This window comes from Mercenaria mercenaria, chromosome 3 (genome assembly GCF_021730395.1).
Source record: "Mercenaria mercenaria strain notata chromosome 3, MADL_Memer_1, whole genome shotgun sequence".
Taxonomy (NCBI): domain Eukaryota; kingdom Metazoa; phylum Mollusca; class Bivalvia; order Venerida; family Veneridae; genus Mercenaria; species Mercenaria mercenaria.
In genome coordinates this window covers 75,786,515-75,801,183 of record NC_069363.1, presented here as the reverse complement: position 1 = coordinate 75,801,183, position 14,669 = coordinate 75,786,515, and the positions used below count along the sequence as shown (strand labels likewise).

General features: G+C 34.1%; 1 protein-coding gene across 28 annotated transcripts in view; it reads left to right on the top strand.

The window, feature by feature from the left end:
* LOC123524347 (uncharacterized) overlaps nucleotides 1-14,669 on the top strand; it is a 69,227-nt gene that overhangs the window by 17,711 nt on the left and 36,847 nt on the right. The window lies entirely within an intron of this gene.

Sequence of the window (14,669 nt, the reverse complement as noted above, 5' to 3'; positions counted from 1 at the left end):
GGCAGTTATCTTACTTATCTTACTGAAAGACGTTTTAGAGATTCACCTGGAGGGGATTACTTTTATTTACACTGTCCCATGTCTTTGGAACATGGTGGGGGTAAGAGTGAGGTTGGGTGCGCACCATAAACCGGTTTAAGCTCCCCAGTGGTGTTTTTGCCACTGACCGTTCCAAGGCGGTGCCCCACTGTGTTCCTTTGTTTGTTCGTTTTGTCCTTGTGTGTTGACTTTGTGTGCGCGCGTGTGTGTATGCTTATTGTTCGTCTTGTCCTTATGTGTTGGCTTTGAGTGTGTGTGTGTGTGTTGTTCGTTTTGTCCTGATGTGTAAGCTTTGAGTGTGTGTGTGTGTGTGTGTGTGGTGCACGCGTTTGCGTGCTGGGGGGTTCGTTTTGAGGAGGCTGCGCTTTTGGTGCGTGGCATTCCCTGTTTGATATTTTTCTTTGTTTTTATATGTAAATACAAATTACTCCTTTACAGACACATTTGCATCTTTAATAGATAAACATTTAGATAAGAATATTATTAAAACTGGATTCGGACATATTAGAATCAAATTATTTACGCAAAAAGGGTACTTGACAAAACGATGGATTGATTGGGTAGCTAGGATACGCCAATACGGTAGTCTCCGTGGTATCATTACTTGGATGAGCTGCAATGGTCCGGCGTAAGACGAGATAAAAATGCTTTAACTGCAACGTTTTAAACATTTAGTTTATTCGTTTGACTACTAAGGACAAATGCTGTCAGCAATCTATTAGGATTAATTTGATATTCTGACCTTCAGTATAATAAAAATGAGTGTCATTGCCTCATGGTTAGGCACATATGCTAGCCGGAGATAAAACAAGCTAATTGCTTCTTTGAAATGCAGTGCAATATACATAACAACCGACACTGATTTGAAAAGCAATAGATACATCAATATAAAACAGAATGACATGCCAAATGTAAACTAAACCAGATGACATACTATTAAATCTTGTATTAACCTTTTTGACAACTATAGAAAATCATATTCAGTCAATGAAAATATAAAACCATCAAATTTTTCTCAAAGATAATTATTGCTGCAGATAAAATCGAAATAGCAATATCACTATCAGTTTTGAATAAATTGGAACGTAAACTTATTGTATACAATAAATTGAGTATTGAAGTATTAAAAACGCTATCAATTATTAAATCCCTCGTGCTACTGATTGAATATTTTCATTCGATACTTTTTTTATTACGTTATAAAAGAAACATGCATCAATGCAAGATCAAATTTATTGATATACAATGCAATAAAGGGTAAAAACCTTTCTGCAAAAAAGCAACCTAAAACATCTTGATTGGAAATGAAATGCATAGGTAACACTCGACTGTATTCATAACGGATTATTTACGTTCAACAGTCAAGCGATAAACGTTCGACTATTTATTTTTATTTTTCATTTTATCATGGTTGCTTTCACTAAACTGAATGTCAAATGCTTTGAAAAGCTAATCAGAATACCGAATTGATAGGGTATACATATTTGTGTTGGTCCGATCACATGAAAAGAAGACTCCTACAGTTAGAAGGTAATGCGTATTAAGCCGGTTTAGAGGTGAAAAGGGGCGCGTATGCATTAAATTACCCCCATATCTGTTAAAAGTACGTTCTTCTGGTGCAAGGTATATACTTCCAGTGCAATGACGTCAAGCGAAGTATTGGTGCAAAAACTAAAGAGAAAAAGTTTGGACACCTGTGAAATTAAAAGAAAACAACCCCCCCCTCAAAAAAAAAAAAAAAATACAACAACAACAAAAAACAACAACACAACAACAACAACAACAACAACAACAACAACAACAACCCCCAACAACAACAACAACAACAAAACAACAGAAAATGCCAACACAATTTGAACCTTGCTGTGCAATGACTTCTTCAAAGGCTGTGTACATCTGTGTTCCTTTCTGTTGTTTATTCTAATCTATTTATCTTACGTCGTCTGTGTTTTTGTGTAATGTCTTGCAGGTACGCACTTACACAAACACTGTTGGAAGGTTTTGTTTTGGTGTGTCTGCGGTCCTTGAACGTGGTTGTTCCTACTGGACCACTTTCCTTATTTTTTTAACCCTTACCCTGCTAAATTTTTATAATGAACTTGTCCATCTTTCAATTTGGACAGTACCATTAACTGTTAAAAGGGGTGTTTACCAAAAAGATACTGACTGAATGGCGAACAGAGCAGATCTTCAGGCTGCACGGATGTCCGGCTGAACATACACTGGTCGCAAAGGCAGAATCAATCGTGTCTAACATGGTAAGGGTTAAGGGCCACCGATCGTATCCATATACATACGTTGATAATGTCTGTTAAAGACGTTCGTGTTTGAACCTTCAGTCGACACATATCGCCTGCATATATGTTTCAGATCGCTGTTATTTTGCTTGATTTCGTTCTATGCTCCTAAAGGATCTTCTTATAGATTTTATTAACTATTATAACAACAATCTCTACGTGTCGTGCGGCTGCTGAATCAAGTCTCCCTGTAATTGGATTCAGTGGCGTTATGTTTTCGGTTCGTTTGGATTATGGAGTCCATAACAGAATTACGCTTAAGCCGGTGCTAAGGGGTGTGAAGGGTATTGTACTTTTCACTGCCTCTCATGAATTCAATAAATATGTGGGCAAATGTAACTATTGCATTATGTTTATTTATTATGTAACCAGTCATGTTTGTGTCAGATAGAACTCTGTACTTGAAGATAAAAGTAAATTTTGATTTCATTTGAAATCTGTAACTACTTTTATAACATAATGTTGTTTGTTAATATTCATTTTCATTTGTGATTTATGTTGTATGTAATACGTTTATCACTGAAAAGTGAAAATAAAAAGTATATGTAAACTGTGACAGAAACAATGACAATTTCATGCCACTGAAGCCTAGGTCCGACGGCAATGCTTGTTAATCCTGCTTAGAGGGGCAAAATACCGTGTATTATCTCTGATGTCTTAATAAAGTACACATATAAAAGTGCAATGACGTCAATTATAGTATCAGTGTAAGATGATAAGATAAAAGCTTATTAATATCTGTATGAAGAATTAATACAATCAACACGGGTGACCCCCCTCAAGCTTGCCAACGTGTTATTGTGTCTTCAAGTATGTAAATATCGATGTATATACCTGCTGAACGTCTTTAGGGGATGCGATCTGAGAGTGTGGTTATTCTTGTTAGATTTGTGTCCATAAAACTATTGAAAGTGAGGTTTGGTGCACCGTAACAAGTTTTAAACCTCGCAGCCTGGCCTTTTCAAGGCAGTGCCACACCGTTTGCCTTCATTTGTCTGTTTCTAAGAATTTTCCACATACATATGTAATACTTTAACTGTATCAGACCATAATTTCTTATTATCAAAATATTAAATTTTATACTCATTAATTAATAAGAGTATTGTATTAGATAAATAGACAACATTATATTATGTCTGAACGATAACTACGATCGGACAACTGGCTGCCTATTGGTAGATTATGGCAGTGCGTGTTTTATCATCCTATAAGACAGTGGATAGATATTCTATCAAATTTTGTCATTTGACCCTGGACTGATGTCAATATAGTTGTGGGTTTTTCACGTCAGGTCATATGGTTAGCGAGGATGTAATTATGCCGATATTTGCACCAACTGATATGTTGTCCTTGGCAAGTTCATGTGAAGCATGTTGCAACAATTCATAATTGAGCCGTGCCATGAGAAAACCATCATAGTGGGTTTGCGACCAGCATGGATTCCATGCTGTTCGCTAAAAGTTTCTCCAATTCCAATAAGTTTTAAAAGCGAACAGCATGGATCCTGACCAGACTGCGCGGATGCGCAGGCTGGTCTGGATCCATGCTGGTCGCAAACCCACTATGTTGGTTTTCCCATGGCACGGCTCATATCATGTCTTACTTTTAGCCTTTCAATCAGAGTAAAACATTTCGGGTACTTAAGTAAGACATACATCTGAAGCATGCCTTTAGTTTTGCATCCTCGAAACAGAAGGGGAAAAAACTCAGTTTATTTGAAGTCTATGACAATTCTTAATTGAGATATTGGACATTTCTCCCTAGTCAAAAGTTATAGCCTGCTTTGTTTTCCATCTTTCGGATCTCGGGCTATGGTTCTGACTGTTGACTGGAAAGCCATTCAATAAGTGTATTATTACATATTTTCTTTTTTTGTTTTACTAAGCAAAATTTAGTTTTTAACTATAGCCCTATCAATAACACACATTAAAGACCGGTGAAAGTGTCCTGTTATAATTGTTTCTTATCGGTGGGGTAACTCTGTGTCGTCGCCATAATGCCTTAAGCTTTTGCATAGGAAAATTGTGTTTTAGAATGTTTAGTCAAATATCTAATTTACACCTTAGTAATGTTCCTGGTGTAATTAGATTACAATCTCTTAAAACACCCACACTATTATTGCATTTGTAGGGATATCTGTACAGTAAGTATATTTAAACTGAACTAATTGTGCCATACGCATGCGCACTTTACTTTTGCATTTCAGAAAGACTTATTATGGTTTTATAGTACCCTTTTGAAAATAATTACGATTTTAACAAAAATATTCATATTTTCAAAAATTTATTTCTCACATATGTTTGGAACAGTTTGTCTAGTTCCAAGTTTCAGTCCGATAGTGTCATCCACCATGCGTTAATTGTGAGAACTGGCTCTACGCAGTGTACCATTAACTTGAAAAGAGCCACCAGTTTAATTTAAAACTACATATAATGTATTAATGTCATACATGCAAATGTACTCACAAAATATAGAGATACAGTTTTTAAAACTTTAGTTCCGGACGTCATGGATTTCCAATTATTTGTGTTTATAAAAGTAATTCGTATGATCTATGAAATAAACGTGTTCAATTTAAAAATCAGTCTGAGTCAGCAAACGCCTACATAGCTAAGATCAAAGACTATTGACTTGCACTGTCTTATTCAATTTCATATGAAAATACAAATGAACTTTTAAATGCACACTGATGCATTAATGCAGAGGAAGCACGAATGTAAATTTACTACAAGGGTAATGTCAGACTTCATTAAACACTTTATAAGGACTTTCTTTAGAATAAAATGTGATATGGATCGTTGTGAGTTCCTTGTGAAAAGCCCTGTGATGGTACGTTAAATAAAATACCATTCAGTCATCATTTTACTTATTTGATTAATGTGCTAGTATTATTTGTCTTGAAATTGTGTTTAGAAAATTGGTTTAATCTATGAATACATATGTCTACGTAAGTGTCATATAAACAAAACCTTTAAATAATAAAATACTTTTACCACATGGGTGGCATTTACAGTTAAAGACATATATCGGGTCTTCCTTAGACAGCAATAAATAAACGTACAGTTGCATGCATTTCATTTTGCTAGAGATTGACGTACAAGATTCCCATATCATCGATATAAAATCATGACAAAAGAAATGATTTCAAATTAGTATTTTCGTTTCTTTCATTCAGATAGGGGATACATTCTTACCGCCTTCACTCTAGTACGTGTAGTCATGTTTATGTGTCATCCGATATCATATAGACTGTGTTAATATCTCACTAAAGTTTACGATCATAATTCAGATTTTATTCTAAGACCTTATAGAATCTTACGACACTTCTGCATTTACAAACATGCATACTAAAACCTGACTTTTATGGGGATTTAATTTACAAACATAGTAAAACTTTTTTTCTTGCCAGTTTTCTAAATTATCAAACATTTTCTGAGAATGGGTTATGACCGAACAATTAAGAGGAACGTTATAATCGAGTTCAGAGCTTTTCTCTTTGACTGTATCTCGTGGAACAGTTGAAATGCTCAAAGAATCCTAAAAAACCCTTTAGAACTGAACAGGGTTTCGATCTGAGCTGAATGCGTTCTTGGTAGGGGCTTTTACTATTGTATGGCTGTCCTTGATTTTTCAGAACTTAAATAAGCTGCCATATCTATGTCTCTGTCGTGATTCCACAACATTATACTACTTTGACCGCATCGGATAACATTATGTCATTAATGTTATCCAGAGCAAGGTGTTTTATCGATTCAATGAGCTAGGTAAAAAGCTGTCTACCTGTCAATATACCTAGCCTGGTAGTTATCGCATGTATTTACTTTCTTGTAGGTATCTGCAATTATCATATAATCTTCTGTAAGATTCGGTTTTTCTGTACGATCAACTGCAATAGGTTGTTGTTATCTGTCGGTTCAGAAGTTACATATAACATACGTACTATTGTTATTGTAGCTTCTTGAACTTATGTTTAAGTCTAACACAACCCACAAAAATTAAAGACAAATCTTAATACATCTCGGTTTATCTTGTATATGAAAATTCTATGACATTCTCTACAGTACCTTGGATGTATATAATGAACCTTTTATTTACAATATTTTATTAATAAGATCATGGAAATTTAAAATTCATTTTGATGTTATTGTGTTATAACAAAGATATAAATCTCTGATGCCAGTATCTTAATTTATTTATCACTTACACCCGGACCATGACCTTCAATAACATATCTAAACATACTTTTGAAGTGCATTACAAATCAATTAAAATAGAAATTAGCTTTTAAGACGGAATACATACAATGCTTAATTATGTAATTGCATGCCTGCAACTATATATCATAATAAACATCACAAAGTGCAACGTGTGTCTTCAGTTTAAAAAGGGTAATTTATTACCCTGCTACACAAGAAGTTTATAAGTGAAATTCTCTAACATACAATACCATCATTATTTTATTAAGGCGGTGGGAGACATGCTTGTCAATATTATTTGGAGAGCTCTTAGTATAGGATAAAAATATTGACAATTGACGATTTAATTCTGTAAGATAACCCGCTACTTTTTAAATACCCCTACCGAGATTTTGGAAATTAGAATTTAAGATCAGTTCGGTTATTTATTTATTGATAACGTTTAGCTAGTTTAGCTTTATTTGAGTTTTGTTTAATTATAATCAAGATTGAAGTAAATACTTTACTGGTAACATATTTTTATTGTTATACTGGACAACATATTTCAAAAATATTTTAAGGGACATGATAAAGAACACGAACGTCCAAATACCGACAACATAATTATACAGCTCGGCAGGGTACTTTAAAGTTCATGATAATAAAATATTATGATATCAGTCTCCAATACGAAACAATTACATGATTCAAATGTTCAACAAAGCACTCGAATATTCACTATATCACAAAGCGTGTAATCATGGGTTTACACCAAGTGAGTATTGTTAACACAGTCCCGCACCTTAAGCTATAGACACAGTAAAGGTATGGAATTGGTCCCAAAATATATGTTCTCCCAAACAAATAGTTCACAAGTCATACAACTTTAATGACTTGATGTCGTTGCATAAGCGTATTACATAAACATGTATTCATTTGTAGTGTATCATTTTTGTTGGGTTTAGCGCCATGTTCAACAGTATTTCAGTGTGTTTCTTGATTATGTACCAGTACAAACCTGTTCTCCGCAAGTAACTGCCAACTTCCCCACATGAATCAGAGGTGGAGGACGAATGTTATCAGACACAATGTCATTTATCAAATCGTCTCGGAGAATAAACGCCCCGCCCGGGGATCGAACTCACGTCCCCGAGATCCGTAGATCTGCATTCTCCCGATTGACCTAAGCGGTATCATTTTTTTGTGATTTTGAAGTGGATTAATGCATGTTGGTCCTGATATTTTATTTTGTTGATTTAGACCCTTAATGAAATTAATGCAGCATGTTTACATTACACAATCTTAAAGCTAAAAAACATTTAAATGATAACATTTGAAAAAAAATCATTTTGCAAACACCGTTATTTAATTGACAGCACTGAATCATCTTATATATTAAATTCGTTTCAGACAATTTTAAGTACTACTTCAAAGTTTAAATGGAAGAATACTAAGTCGTAAGATATTCGTTTTCAAGTTTATTTGCAGAGCGAAAGTGTTATGTAAACTGTGAAATGTGAAATCAAAGAATTAATAAAGCACGTTTCACGCCCATACTCCAGATATCTATAGGAAGTAAAAGTTATGACAAGTGCATGTGAAAAAGTTTTTTGACTGTATGTATGTTCTATTCATATGCGTTATATCTATTTGAAAACGTTGATATATTTCATTATAATGAGACATACCTATAAGAGTCGGGGCCTCCATGGCCAAGTGGCTAAGGTCGCTGACTTTGAATCACTTGCCCCTCACCTATATCGATTCAAGCCTCACTCGGGGCGTTGAATTGTTGTTGTGAGGACGGCATCCATGTAGAAATAATGTTTGTTGGGGGAGGGGGTGGGGGGCACTGGGGTTTTCCTTCAGCATCAAAACCAGAAAGTCGCCATATGATCTATAACTGTGTCAGTGTGAACAACACAACCTATAACAGTCGGTATTGCTAAATGATTTAAATATTTGACCAGTCACAACGAATCATGTTATAACATTTTATATAAATTGCGCTTTGCAACAACTTCCACACATTATTTGCTATGTGGGGAGTTATTAACTAACAGTATCAGTAAACGCATAATATTTGATATACTGTAGCAAAGTATGTGTTTGACTTTACCTAATTCCAAATATAACTATATAGTGACCCAACAAAATTTAATATTAACTAATCAAGATCATGTCTATACAATGTATATTAAATCGATCCTTGTTTCTATTGTCCATCTAAGTGTTATGATCGGCTAAACAGATTAAAAGGTTAGATTAAACTAATTGTAAAGTGTGTGGTAGTTGTTCCAGAGGTTTGACCTGAAATAAGTAACAAAAATATACAGTAGATGTAGTAGTGGCTTTTTAAAAAAAAATATGTCAAACTTTGCTTTCATCCGGCATTTATCGTAAAAGCATATACATTGTGTATTAAATTGACTGGTATTGCCTTGAAAACATGTATTTACGGTGACATTGTAATTATAGGATCGATGAAATTACGATTTCTTAATATATATCATAATTGAAAAAGCCTTTTAATGCTTCCGCGAACTTTTCTGTTTTGCTTTACATTTTTCTGAAAGAGTGCACTATGCTATTTTTGTGGGCTTGGGTACCTTTCAAGTAAGGTAATAAATCATGTTATGTCAAGTACATGAAAAAAGTTACCAAAAAAAAAAAAAAAAAAAAAAGAAGCTAATATAAGGAAAACTATTCGTCTAATCATGTTATGTCAATACATGAAAAATATCTCCAAAAAGCTGATATATGGAAAACTATTTGTCTGATAGACAAGTAAGAATGAATAAATGGAATGAAAGAAAGCATTAGAAAAATCAAAATAGAAAATGCCTCTCAACGACTCTCACAAATTATAGTGTCTAATAATTGTTCGTGGCAATGACATACCATGTTGCTAGGATCCTTACTTGAATGCTATGAATTTGTTCCTCTGTCAAAGTTGAATTTAACCGTAGCCTTTTAAAAATGATATCTAATAAATTCAAATCCCCCTTTCATTTTCTAATTTTATTAAATCAATTTAATGAGGCAATCAGTTGAAGTATTTAGGAAATATATAACACAAATCGGTAATTGATACGTCGCCAATACCGACTTTACAAAACACTGTCCATATTTTATTCATTCATTGATTTTAAAAGATCCAAGTCGCTCGGACAGCTTTTCATGTGGATGAGACATATATAAAAAGATCTATCTTAATTATTTAGCAATGTTCTATGTATAAGTGACTAATATTGAAGGTTATCTTGGGGAAGCTGTTTCATTCAATCTATCTTGTAAGTTAGAATTAGTGTGAGGGTATTATGGCACAAATCGGCTTTGATATAAGACTTCTGGCCCTTAGTGGTGTTTCCCTTTATACTCTTGTCTTCTAAAAGAGCAGCGAATACAAGTGTCTTTAGTTAATTTGGCTTTCGTTATATAAACACTTATGTGATCATTATTGTCTTTCTACAATTTTGTATGCAATGCGAACAATGTCCTGTTACTTAGCACGTCCGTGTGTTACGGGTTGCGCTTTGGGGAGGCTACGATATTTGGAATGTGGCTTTACCTGTTGAATATTTATTCTTTTTTTTTAGAAACATGGTAAGAATTGAAAAGAGTTTGGTTTGGATTACCGTTAATTTGTTTAAAGGTCCAATACTAAGGAAAGTGAACATTTTAATTTCGTTTAAAAAGCACAGAAACTATTTCATTTTATTGGAAAATGAAAGGTGGTATGTAAAAATTCGAAATAAATCGCAGTATATGTACTATTATTTTTCTATGAAGTATGAAGAAAGTTAAAAAGACCTGGGGGGTCATTCTGTCGATTCATTGAAATTTCAACATAATACACATACATTTCTTTGAGTTCCAAAGACCTTCTGTAAATTTTGACCTGCCAATCTTCATTATTTAGTGTCTTGCAGAAGTCTATGCACTGGCTATGAAAAAAATTGCCAACTCACTTTCCCTTAGTAATGGACCTTTAAACTCCAAAGGGATAAGTATCTTACCACTAACCTTTCCAGGGCGGTGTCCAACTGTATTCTGTTATTTGGTTGCTTTAACCTCGTTGTTATAAGCTTTAGTTTTGGGAACATTTACATGAAATATATATATCCTTACTTTTGCTGTGGAGGTGGATGTGTGTGTAGAGATGTATGTCCATGTTTTCTTCAGTTATTTTGGTATTTCATTGGTTTATAATTGTCCATCTGTCCCCTTTTTAATCGTTGTCTGGCGTGTTTATTGCTGTATGTGTGGTATTCCTCAATAATACTTATTTTTTTGTAAATGATCAATGTATCAAGTATCATGTTTGCTTTGACTTTCCAAAAGTAATATCATCCTTTTTAGCTCACCTGTCACATAGTGACTAGGTGAGCTTTTGTGATCACCCTTCGTCCGTCGTCCGTCGTCAGTGCGTCCGTGCGTGCGTCAACAATTCCTTGTCTGCACGATAGTGGTTTCATTTATTTTATTTTAACCAAACTTGCACACAACTTGTATCACCATAAGGTCACGATTCCATTCTTGAACTGGCCAGATCCCGTTATGGATTCCAGAGTTATGGCCCCTGAAAGTGCCAAAATTAGCTATTTTGACCTTGTCTGCACAATAGCAGCTTTATTTATGATTTGATTTTTACCAAAATGGCACACGACATGTATCACCACGAGATCTTGGTTCCTTTCTTGAACTGGCCGGATTCCATTATGGGTTCCAGAGTTATGGCCCCTTAAAGGGCCAGAATTAGCTATTTTGACTTTGTCTGCACAATAGCAGCTTCATTTATGATTTGAATTTAACTAAACTTGCACACAACTTGTATCACCATAAAATCTTAGTTCCTTTCTTGAACTGGCGAGATTCCATTATGGGTTCCAGAGTGATGGCCCCTGAAAGGGCCAAAATTAGCTATTTTGACCTTGTCTGCACAATAGCAGCTTCATTTATGATTTGAATTTAATCAAACTTGCACAAAACTTGTGTCACCATAAAATCTTGGTTCCTTTCTTGAACTGGCGAGATTCCATTATGGGTTCTAGAGTTATGGCCCCTGAAAGGGCAAAAATTAGCTATTTTGACCTTGTCTGCACAATAGCAGCTTCATTTATGATTTGATTTTAACTAAACTTGCACACAACTTGTATCACCACGAGATCTTGCTTCCTTTCTTCAACTGGCCAGATTCCATCATGGATTCCAGAGTTATGGCCCCTTAAAGGTCCAAAATTGGCTATTTTGGCTTTTGCAGCCATATAGAGACTTCATTTATGGTTTTATTTGGTACAAAGTTCCAAAATATCTTCAACAACAATAAATCTTGGATTCCATGACAAATCAGATCCAATCGTAGGTTCCAGAGTTATTTTTTATCTGATTACCTCCCCTGATTGTAATCAAAATGGATTTATATCAGTAAGTACTTACAGGACTTATTTGAAATTCCATTATTGTTATAAGTTGGACAGAGACAATCAGGGTAGATAACTATGGACTGGTTTTATGTCAAATTACCTCCATTTATTTCAAATTAAAATGGGTGTATCTCCATAACTAATGAAGATACTGATCTGAAATTTCATTTATGTCAACAGATTTATTTGGCAGATCCTTCTTTTGTTCATTTACAATATTTTTTTTAATTACTTCCCTTTTACGTTACTATAAATAGCTTATTTTTAGTAACTTTTTTATTATTGGCCATAGGGAAAAACCGAGACCACTTTTCTGTGGTACAACATGGATGGTACCTCCAATTTTTAGGTGTATTTTGACATATCTATACCTTAAAAGAATTTTTTTTTTTGGTTAAATTTCTTCCCTTTGTTGTTCCTGTCCTTTGGATTTTGATATTTTACTGAGGACCTTCTTGTCCTCAAGTGCAATGATAACAGGTGAGCGATATAGGGCCATCATGGCCCTCTTGTTTTAGTTAGAGTGGATGTCTGGTTTGGGGTTTCCGTTGACTTTGTTCCATGCTTCCTATCCTTGCTTTATTGTGACATGAAATAAGACACCAGAAGTAATGACAATGAAAAAAAACAATTTGACCAAAAACAACAACGATTATCAAAGCAATTTGAGAAAGTAATCACTGGACTGTAAATGATCATGACTTTGAGCATCTGTAAATTCATATGACAGCAGCTGCCCTTGTCAATAACCTTGACTGGGTACATCTGTTCTTGCAAAAAAAAAAAAAAAAAAAAAAAAAACAACAAACAAAAAACAACAATAACAACAACATGACTGATGCAGTTACCCTGGCCAAAGATCATAACTGTGTGCAACTATCTTGTAAAGGACAACAATTGGGTGCAGGCACTCCTGGAAAGGGTCAGTATTAACAGCAGCTGTCCTGTGAAAGGACCATGATTGGGTGTATTCGTACTGCAAAACTACTGTTTAGTGCAACTATCGTATTAAATAGTGATGCTATCTTTACGGCGGTGGTTATAACATTTTGTTTTAAACTTCCCGCAGAAAATTAGACAGAATAATGCTTTGTTCGGCATGTGAATACCACAAAAGAAAACCGAACCTAATAGATACCTTGAACGAAGAAGTGATCCGTTATGAAAATGTCTTTTCATTTATTCAAAATTCAAACCACTTTTCTGTCCTTTTATTACATATTCTTTATTCATAATCATTCAATTACGTTTTTATAAATAAAAAACCGGTATGTACTGTTGTAGATGAATAAACGAACTTCCTTGAGTGATTTACAAAAGGACTATACATTATCATATGACAATAGATTTACTTTATGAGATGGCCTTGATCAAACAATAATCACTGAAAGAAATGAACGAAGAAAATCATCAGGTAATTTCAATGCTTTGCATGTACTTTTAAAGTAGTTTCAACGTTCTTTTATACTTTTTCATTTGATGCCATGTTTTGTACACAATTTTATATTCAGAAAGGCACGCACACTTACTAAAAGGCATCTAAAGAGATTTATAAAAGTCTGGACAACTTGTTTGACAAAATTACATTTCAAATAGAGTAAAAAAGAATAGGATAGTGACATAGGTACAAAACAATATTTAATTGAAACATCTCTTTATATCTGTTTTGAAATCGCCTCCATTCTGATTTGTTTCGAAAAAATAGACGTTGCGAGTCGAAAGGAAACTCGAGGTAGAATAGAAAGCTACACGAACATTCTATTGTTATATTTCAGCAAATAAAGTTTCATAGTCTAACAATTTGTGAAATATATCGGTAAGCTAAACTCTTCTGTTTTAAAAATGTGAGTTTGACATGCCTTAAACCGGCGGTTGTCCCCTGTTAAATTTCTTCCAGTGCCTCTGACCAATTGTTCTTTTTGTTGTTTATTTACTATGCCCACTTCATACTTGTTGTTTAGTCTTATGTTTAAAGGGTACTCTTGCTTATAGAAAACTCCACTATTCCACATGCTATCCGTTTATAAAAGTAAAAAGATTCCATTGGGATCAGACTTTGAAAAGCTTAGTGTAACGATATGTCTTTTTGCTTTTGCTTAATATCAGGCATATCGTTTAATATTTGTTATTTTCGCAACCAGTTGTGAGGTCAAAGCGGTAATGTATTTGAAAAAGCGGTAGGAAATGTTGTTGCTACTCTCTGTGATCACGCCGATGTAGGTTAGAATCCTGGCTCCTACTTAATTCTTTTAAGTCAAAAACAAACAGTGCTTTTTGAGACAAATATTAGTAAAAGCTCTAGTGTCATTTGTTTCCGATAACATTCCTTTCGTAAATGAAAAAGGGCAAAAGTACATAAAAAGGCAAATGTGTAACGTTCACTATTTAACAGAACTGACAAGTAATGTGTTCATGACTTCATAGCTAGTTGCACGGTAAAGAGGAATTTCAAGATAATACAAATGTATGATGTGTTTATATCGTTCAAATTTCTAATAGTTCGTGGCACTTATATACTTATATAGGAAATGTCCATATTGAACCATACTTCTTTCACCGTAATATAAACAATTAAAACCCACAAAAAGTAAATATAATCCAAGTGCAAAGTAATTTTCTTAAGAAGATTTTGTTTTCTTTCAAAATAATTAGCATTTTGTTTTCAAACAGGGTCAGATAACATTGTAAAATAATCACACGAAATCGATTACTTTATACTATATATCCTATGT